Source organism: Thalia democratica, chromosome 6 (genome assembly GCF_965202585.1).
Source record: "Thalia democratica chromosome 6, ktThaDemo2.hap1.1, whole genome shotgun sequence".
NCBI lineage: Eukaryota > Metazoa > Chordata > Thaliacea > Salpida > Salpidae > Thalia > Thalia democratica.
The window spans coordinates 1,757,128-1,767,746 of record NC_139170.1 but is presented as its reverse complement, the minus strand read 5'-3'; positions in this window follow the sequence as shown (position 1 = coordinate 1,767,746).

Below are 10,619 nucleotides of genomic sequence, written 5' to 3'. Positions count from 1 at the left end.
TGTATTAAAAACTACTACACCAAATTTAAACTAAAAATTACAGACATCATACACATATACGTAAATGTGGCTTGGATCAAAATTTCAAGTTTATTTCTTGCCTGTCACACATGTACGTATATGGGCCATTGTTTGCCGAAATGTTTTGCTACTTTCTGAGGTCAATATGACAATATATGTTTGTTTTGATAGCATTAATACAATGTGTTCCATTTAACAAAAGAATACATTGACCTGTCAAAATGCGGTTTTAATGTTTAGTGAATGTTTTATTTAGTTAAGTTCGGAAAAAGCTGCAATCTGTACTGCTATAGCTATGTGTGTGTTTAATATTTTATAGTTTACTAACACTTATATAATTGAGTAAGACCTAGGACTTAGATTTTTCATTAATATTTTACTTTTAAAATATTTTTAAGTTTAGTAACTTTTATATAATTGTACAATCACAACTTTTATAAAGTTAATATGTGTAGTATTCATCTAAAAAACAGACAGCTATCTAACTTTTACTCTAATATTAAAAAACTTTAAAACTTCAACTTGATTACAATTTTTTTTTTGTAGCCCAAGGCTTAATTATTAATTTTCGTGAAATTCCAAATTAATCACGCTTTAGTGTCAACTAATTTTGTTTAAGTTATCATTAAGGCGAATAAATAAACAATATCTCAGACAAATTAAGATGTTTAAGATTATTTGTATCCTGTAATTAAGACAGATCTCTTAAACTTTCACCTTGAAACTATTCATCTTTCAACTTTTTAAACTTGACTGATTGTTTTCGAACAAACTAACAATGTTTAAAAAAGTTAAGTGCTTTCTAAAAACTAACATAGAAGTAACAATGAACAATTTCTTTAAACATGAAGAACATAATTTGTTTACAAAAACAAAACGAGTTTTTGTGATGTCAGTCATAATTGACCACTTAACTTGAAGTCAATTTGACGTGACTATTTTGTATAAAATTTGAAATGACTTGTACAAATTAAATTTTTATATAAACTACGATACGGTCAGACTTGTTACTCATACTTAAGTTGGTTCAATTGAGATTAAAAAAGCAAATAAAAAACTTGAAGAAAATCAACTCTAACGTCGCTTGTTTAAATCTGTTGTGGGAAATAAAAACATGTTTAGTTTGGTACCCGTTTAATTTTAAGATTTAGTTTTGAGAAACAAGCTAAAATCAAAAACAATCAAAATATACGGAAAAAACTGTTTATATTTTTTACTTGGTCTAATAATCAAAAATTAACTCTAACTTGAAAAAAACATGTTTCTAAGCTTATAAACACAAAAAAAATCACATAAAGCTAATTTAATTAAATTTGATAAAAACTGAAAAGTAAACTTGTTTAAACAGCCCTTTAACAGTTTTAAACCAACTATTATGCCAACAATAAGGTCCGCTGTATTCACCATAAAACTAAATGTTGTTGTAAAACAGAAACCATTTCAACAACGACTTACGGCGACTTTTCGCTGCGGAAGCCGACCACAATGGCAACACAGCGGCGAAAAAGCAACAAGCGTCGTGACAAAAACAACAGCGCGACACTCAGCAGGACGGAATGTGGGCAACAGGGGAAGCGACGTTTTCAAATTATTCGATGCATGGAAACATTTTGACGGTCAGTTTCTTTGTCAGAATCTCGATTGTAATTGAGGGGCGAATTAATAGCGATGAGATTTGCTGATTTATTTTCGCTGCTGAGCGATGGGTAGCAGATATGATCTGAAGAAACCGTTTTGTCCAGCTACAAAGTTGAATTTTAGTGTTTAGTGTATCAACAAAGTGATTTCGCTTTGATCTCACCGCCTTTTTGTTGTGCTAAAACATGTTTGTGTGTTTGTTAGAACTCGCATAATGACTTCTATTGTTTTTTCGGTTTCACTTGTCAATTCAGCCCATTTTGTTTATGTTAACTATTCAAACAAAATCTATAGTAACTTTTCAACTTTCTATACTGTATGACTACAGTTGTTTCTTGGTAAAACTTTTCTGCTTTGATCTCATCGCTTCTTATGGGGTAGTGCACCTGAAAACTTTTTTATGTTTGTTGAGCTTGTACAAAACGTATCCTCTATTGTTTTTGTTTTATAATTCTACCCAGCTTTTGCGTTAAGTTTTCAAACTAGTTTGTGGCAACTCTTGTAAACACAAACGTTTCAACACACCTTTTTCTACAGTGCATCAACAAAGTTCATTCAGTTGCATCTCTTCTGCTTTGAAGTCGCCGCCTCTGCTTGAGATAGAGTAAAATCTTGTTTATGTTTGTTGCACCTGTACCTTGTGTTTACAGCCGGCCTGTATTTTTCTTTTCACCCCAACGTTTATGTTTTCAAGAAAGTCTGTTGGAACTTTTGTAAACAAAAAAATTTCACATGGAGTTAAAAGTTTTTGTTTATGCTTCAAAATGTTTTAATTAAAACCGGTCTATTGCTACTTATGCTGTGACTTGAAAAAAATAAAAAGAATACATTGTTTTAATGAATTAAAACTGGTTAAGGTGATATTAGTAACTAATCGCTGTTTTATATAATTAATAACTAAGAAATAACAAAAAAATTCTATCTAATTTTCACATGTAATCCTTAGTTATATATGGCTAATCATTTTAATTAACTCATTTAAATAAAGAAACACATGTTGGTTTACTTAAGTTTTTAAAATAAGTAGAAAGTACATACTGTAATTTTTTACACTTTATTTACTGAAAAACGGTTTTGAATTTTAAAATAACTAAAAACCTCTACCAAAAAAAAATAAAATTACTTCAACAGCTTAAAATAATATCTAGTTATTTTTAATTATTACTGTTTGATATTTAAAAAAACAATAAAAACACTTTCTAGAACGCTAAGTATTTGAATAAAATTAAACAAGTGGCTTGTTCTAAAATAAACTGATTCAGTAAAAAAAACAAGTAAGGTTAAATCGGTTACTTAAAACAATTACAATAATTTTAACTTGCTAAAAACGTTTGCAGTTAGTAGTATTTTTACCTTCAATTTAAAATAAATATAAGTCTTTTGAAAATATATTAGATATAAAAGTTATAAACTTTTTAAACAAAAATTGAAGTTTTTTATAATATATATATATTCAAATATAACTAAACTTAAAAGAAAACTTCAATCTATAACAGGCTACTTCTAATGTGATACTTTTGCATTAAAATAAAAATTAAGTTAAGCTGGCAGGTATAATTTCTCGAAAAAAACGAGAAGTAAAAAGAAAAAAAGCAAAAAAAAATGAGTTCAACGTTAAAAAATTAGTAAAAAACTTGTGATTTTAATTTTATTTGATATCGCGTCTTGTTTCAATTCCAAAATAAAAATAACTCGTAATTTGAACATTCAAACAAAATACTTATAATTAGAGATCGCTATCTCTACTTCAGACTATTTTTCCTTTGGCGTTTCGACTGTAAATAGAAAAAAAAGTATTTATTTGCCAAAAGTAATTAATTGAACGCTTTGTGTTTCAATAGAAGTATTCGATGTGAACTTTATTGTTTATAATATTAAACAAACATCTTGTTAGTCAGTATTTCTGATTTCGAAGATAAGAGAAGTAGGCATTTCCTTTAACAACGAGATAAAAATTGAATTGACAAGTAGATTAAATTTTTGTTTAAATATGCGGTTTTAAACAAGAATTTCAGACTTAATAGCGATTTGAATGTGGATATGATATTACTAATTGTCACAAAAATGCTTTTAGGTTGAAGTTATGTAAAATTAAATTTAATATTATAATGTTTGAAAAGGTGACAAGAAAATTGTCATGGAATCATTTTTAATGAAATTTGTTTGACATGTCGTTTACAACAGAGTATTAAAAAAATTAAAAATGAACTAATTTGTACTTAATCTTAAAGGTAAATACATATTTTAAAGTCTATTTAGGGTAATTTATTTAAGCTTAACTATTTCGAACTAATTCTTATCGTGTTATAAACTTATTTAACGAAACGAAGAAAATTTAGTAAAAGTAAAATTATAAAACTAGCTTTAGATAAAACCTACTGTAGATAAAGTTTATAACTTGCATTTAATTTAAAAAAAAGATCCATTTAAAATTTATTAAATGTTTAGTTTTATTTAAAACTTTGAAATAAAGTAGTTCGAGTATTCTTTTTGGCTTAAAATTGAAATTAAATTACAAGGTCATAAAAAAAAAACACTATTCCTAATTTAATATAAACTCTAAAATATATAAAAGAATTTCCTTATATAAGTCATAAAAAAATTTTAAAACGTATCCTTATAAAAAAACAGTTTTAAGTAAAAACAAAAATACAAGTTTCTATTCAGAAAAAAAGTTGTTATAAAGTTTCAGTATTTTATTTATTTTAAACTAAAACACCATATTTTGCTCTTAATCAGCTAACATTCATAAACTTATTAATTTTGATGTAAGTAAAAAATTTAACGTCTTTAAAATACATTTTTTTGTTAAATAAATACAAGTTTTCAACTAAACAAATGTTAAAAACACATTGCAAAAAATACATAGTTGTATATAAAACTTTTCAACTAAATACGTACACTTTTCTTGCCACCCAAATTTAAAAATAAAGTTTATGATCATTGATCATCAAAAAAAAAACTTTAATTTAACCTTACAGTAAACACTTTGCAATGCACTTAACATAGAAGCGCATGTTTATGTTCTTTTTCAAAAAACAAAACTTTCTTAATTATAAGCAAAAACAAAGTTGACTTGAGAAAAATTAAACTTTTTTTAACTTTATTAATTTTTCCTACAACGCAACAGGACAGAGCGCAATAATCACAAAAAATCAACGTCAATGTGAGACGTGGTAAATCAATTTGCGAAGGAAAACAATTCGCTGTTGACACCTCAGAGCTGGGTGTAGTTAATCAAAATAAAAATAAACTGCCGACCGCTTTCGTTGAAATTCATTGTTAAAAATTAATCAAGACTGAACTGTGTTCTGCTTCTTTTCTTGAATTTCGAGTTTTTATTAAAGTTTGTGAGATTTTTTTGTAGCATGTTGTGTTGCGAAGTCTGTTTATAATCAAGCTTTGACATCGTAGATAAAACTATTTTTAATAAAACTTTCCAGATGTTTTTTGTATTCTTTTTTTTATATTATATTAACGTTTTTTAAACTTTATTTCCATAATAAGACAATTTTTAATAAAGCTTTCCAAATGTTTTTTAAGCTTTATTAAAAAATGCTGTACTAAAAAAAAAAACTTTTACATATAGAATAAATAATACGATAAAGCAACTTTTTTAATAAACCTTTCTAGATGTTTTTTTGTATTTTATTTTATTTTTATATTATACTAACCTTTCTTATACTTTCTTTCCATGACAAGAACATTTTTAATAAAACTTTCCAGGTGCTATTTAAGCTTAACTTAAAATGTTTGTACCCTTTTTATTAATTTGTGCACTATTTTATAAAATGTTTACTCTTACACATAGAATAAATGATACGATAAAGCAACTTTTTTAATAAAACTTTCAGATGTTTTTGAGTTTTAATTAAACTTTATTCATAAAAATGTTTTTTGTAGAAATAAAACATTATAATTTTAAACACTAAAAATACTAATAATGTTTTCGAAAATTTATTTTAAACGTTTTTTTCACAAAATAAAAAGCTATACGTAAACACCTGATTTAAACACTAAAAAGTAATTTTTTCAGTAAATAATAATGTAAAAAGTCTATTAAGTTTGAAATAAAATTTGTAAGTTTACCATACTGCTCTGTGTTTAAATAGTATTAATTGTCGTGTTTGAACACTAATAATTATTTTGAGTATTCAAATAAAACCTTAAAAATCTTAAAGGTTTAATAATGACATACAATAATGAAAACGTTTAGTAAACTATCAATTCACACTTTTCATAAAAACTTAAGATACTTTTGTGTAAAAAAATTTACTTTCAGATAGACTTTTTAAAACAAGTTCAGAAAATAAACTTATAAAAATGAGTGTATTGAACTTCAATATAAATTTTCATGAACTTGTGCGTATAAGATTGTATTAGTTTTTCTAAAATGATAAATTAAATTGCTATGAAATAAGTAATGTACGTTTAAGTATGAAATTGTGAAATAATTTATTGTTAACCTTTATACATAACCTTTGTATAAAACTGTTTTTATTGCTGTAACATTTCTTGCTTTTAGAATGAACTTCAAAAATTTAAGCTTTATTAACACAAACAAACAAAAAGATATCATTTTTATGTTGACATTGCTTTTTTAAACTTTACTCTATTTTAATGAAGTTTTGTAAACAATTTAACATTTATTTTGAAAAACAACTACTATAACGTATGAACTTTTGTTTTAATTTATTATTTGTAAACTTAATATTTTTTGATATTGTTTAAAATAAAAACATAACACCTGAAATTTTTTCTAGAGATAGTTTTTTTTTGTTTGTTTTTTAACACTTTTACATACTAACTTAAAATAAATAGGAAAACATGTAAATTCATTAACATTCACATATTTGAATCACCATGGTATATAAAAATAATTGCTAAGTATTTTAATAAACTTTAAGTATAATCGAACATGGGTTGAAATAGTTTGTTGTTTCTGTAAACTTTGTTAATGTTTTACAATAAACCAATTAGTAAAACATAACAAAATTTCATCCAATCAATTCAACTAATAAATTATACTCACAAAAAACTAATCAATATCAATCTGAGTTTCAAACGATACCGAATAAGGTTTTAAACAACCGCCACATACCAAGGATGAGTTGAATAACTCAATCTTCAAAGTAGTAAGGGGTAGCTAGCTGTATAAACAAAAACTCATTTTGACAGCTGATTTTTCAAAACGAAAATTAAAATAACAATTTTCATAGCGCGGAATATCAAGCTTATTTTAAAAATATAAACTTATATCATCTTTTTATAAATGACATCTGTACAATGATTTAAGCAAAAATTTTATGACTCTTAGTTTAGTTGAATAAGCTTTTAAATCAGTTTTGAAATTCATACAAGTAATAAAACATATATCAAATATGTTCAAAATTTTATTTTAATTTTTTTTATAATAAATTAAAGAAAAAAAGCTTTTTTGTTCAGGTTTTAGTTTAAACTTAAAAGTAAAAGTTTTATATAAACTTTCCATACAAATAATAAAACGTAAAAAAAAAAAGATTATTTTATTTATTCATGTCTTTATATTTATTTTACAAATTTAAACATCTTTTTAAAACTCTATTTTAGTTAAGTTGTAGATTTCATAGGTCCTTGTGAAAAAACCAAAAAAATTTAAAACAAAAAAATGTTAAAAAACAAAAAACATTCAATGACTTAAAAAAAATAAGTTAAAGTTAATTATCGTTTAAACTAAACAAAGATTAAGGCTAAAACGGTTGTTAAATTGTTTTTTATCAATAAGTTTAACTGTTTAAGTTTTTTACACTAAAAACTACCAATCAGAAAAAAAACTTTCATTAAAAGATTGCTATAAAAACTATTTGTGGTGATAACTATTTGTTTAACACTAAAAACCATCGTGGAAAAACTAAAAGAACTACTATAAATCAACAGTTTTATGTAAGAAACATAAATTTGTTTTTCTCCGAGTAAAAGTTTATAAAGCTATTATTTATCACAGGTTTAACTATTAAATTTTTAACACTAAAAATCTTCGTGAAACACACTGTAAACTAGATTTAATTAAAAACTTTACATAAGTTGGGTTGGGAGTAAAATTTTGTTGAGGCTGTTATTTATCACAATAATTAAATGTTTAGTACTAAAAATCACCGTAAAAACACTAAAAAACTAGTTAAACAGCTTTTTAATCAACTTATGTCACACTAATTTCAGTATAGACAAGTCCTGTCTAGAATGCTTTTAGGTGAATAATCACAAAATGTCGGTTAAATTTCTATCAAAGTCTTGGTTATTATACCACGTTTGATGTCTGTTAAAAAGCTTAAATTTGAAAAACTTTTGAATGTAGAAAAAAGTTGTTTCTTTGAAGTATATTTTGTACTTTTAAGTGTTAATGCTTCTTAATCCGATAAAAAGTTTAAATGACACGAAGTTTTTAAATGTTATAAAGTGGTTTTATTTATTTAGGCAGCTGAAAAGTTATCTAGAAGTTATAAGTTGTTTAGCGTATATTTTCAATTTATTAATTTAAAAAGCAAAATAATAAATAAATTGGTATACTAATAACTGTTACATGTACTACAAAAGTTTATGAGAGTACTTAAAGTTCTTCATTTAAGTAAAATTATAAAATGCTTCATAAGCATCTAAAAATAAGCATCAAGTACATTATTTTATTCTAAGATAACTCTTTTACTATAAATGCTATTAAACTTAATACAGCTTTTTTAAGTTTCTTAGTTTTAGTGTTAGTTTGGTTAAATTAAAAACACAAGTTTGAAAAATTTATAAAATGTAACCTCTTAAAACCTTTAGCCTACTAATTAGTTATTAGTCTATTAGCTTAAAAAACCTTATCATGTTTAAGACAAGATTTGATTAAGAGTAGTATAAGACTCTTTTTAGACAATTAGCCAGCATATTTCTGAATATAAATCGTAAATTTAGAACAAAAATGTTACAAATTTTTTGACAAGTTTTTAATTAACTTAATCCTATTTAAACCATATCAAATAATTTAAGTTCACAACTTTGTAATTAAAACAAAAGTATTTAAACTTCAAAGGACCACTTTAAAGATTAAAGAGATCATTTCATTTAAGCTAAAATTTGTTATTATTTAATTGTTTATAACCAGTGTTAGGAGTTTTAATAGTCTTTTATAACTTGACTAAAAATTAAACTGCACTAATTGTACAAACAAAATGAGTAATTTTTAAACAGTATTTTAGTTTTAATAAAATGAGATTTTAAACTGAAAGTTTTTAGTCTTTTTTAACATTAAGTAAACCTAAAAGCAGTTGTATAGAATACCAAAAAAAGTATCAACTTTACAACATTCCTTGCAAACTTAATTTTAAGGATGATTTATAAGTAACTTAGTAAATTTATTTTAGCATTTTTCTCTATACAACCTTGTTTTGAAAACAAATTGAAAGAGTAAGATAAATTTTGCTAAAAACAACTTATATTTAAGTCATATCTAGAAATTTCCAGAATTTAAAAAAAATCTTTTAGCAAAACCTTAGGAAGCTTATTTTACCATAGTCAGAAAAAAGATTGTCAAAGTTTTCAAATATTTACAGCTAAATTAGCTGAAATTAAATAAAAAGTTGGACTTTTTATAAGCAACATGTAGTAAATTTAATTTTTAATAAAAGCTAATCGCAAAATAAAACACAAAAAAACATGAAAAATTACATTTAAACCGACATTTACTCAGCTAACTCTATCATAAAAATGCAGTGACTAAAAGCAATTAATTAAATTTACACCCAATTAAAGCCATCTTGTAATCTGATTAGCCATTGGTGGATTAAACGCGAATATTCGTGCAGAAAACAAGCTCTGCGTTGTTACCATAACAACAAGATTTTCAACAACAACATTTTCGCTTGTTTTTAGTTGCTTTCTGCCTGAGGGTTGTTATCTCAAGGAGATTATTATTTTTTAATTACTAATAAGTTATAAAACCTTGATATTTTTCAAGAAAGTTTAATTAGGGTTTAAACTGAATATGTTTCTGTTGAAACGCTTATAATTTTGTTTTGGCCTTAGTGATTTAAAGATTACTTTTTAATCGATAATCTTTTTTTATAAACTTCCTGTTATTATTAAACATAAGTAGCTTAATAAAAAATAGCACCTAAGTTAGGTTGTAAGCGTTTGATGTAAAACTAATTTTTATTTTAGAACAATTAAAAATAAGTTATTTTGTTTTTTAATATTAAAATAAGTTTTATTACACAACTAAGTAGAAAAACTTTTATATTCTTTTATTTAAACCGTACATGTTTTATAGAGATAAAACATTTAATATTATTAACCCTAGGTGGTGCACTACCTATCTTTTGTAAATCCAAAGAAATCAAGTTAATTATTCTTGCCATAACTATTCTTTTAGTAATAATAAAACTTCGTGATATAAATACTATTGTTCTTAATCCCTATCAAGTAGCAAACTAAAATGATAATCTTACAGTTTAATTCTAATTTCTATAAAATAAAAACATATCTTTATAAACAGATTAAGATGAACAATTTAACATTGTAGATTTCAGATGCTATAATTTATATCTAAACAAATATTTTAAATAGAGTTGTCAAGTTTTGAATTTATTTTATGACTTACCTCTTAAAATATAACTAAAAAGGTATTTTTGTATAGCCTTTAAACTACGAGTAAATTTGTCAATAAAACAGGTAGTCTTACTATTTTATTAATAAACAAAAAAAACACCTACTTTTATTCATATTGTGGTAGCATTTCCAAAATTTCGCCTGCAGATGTTTATAACTTATTATTTTTTTTTAAATATTGGAAATTTAATTAATTGGCAGATATATATATATGCATATATATTTGTATAATTAGTATATATTTTATACAAGGCTAATGCTTAAAAAAATTACAGTATGGTACTTTTTTATGTGCATAAAAATTTGTAATTTATAAATAAGTGATATTCAATTTA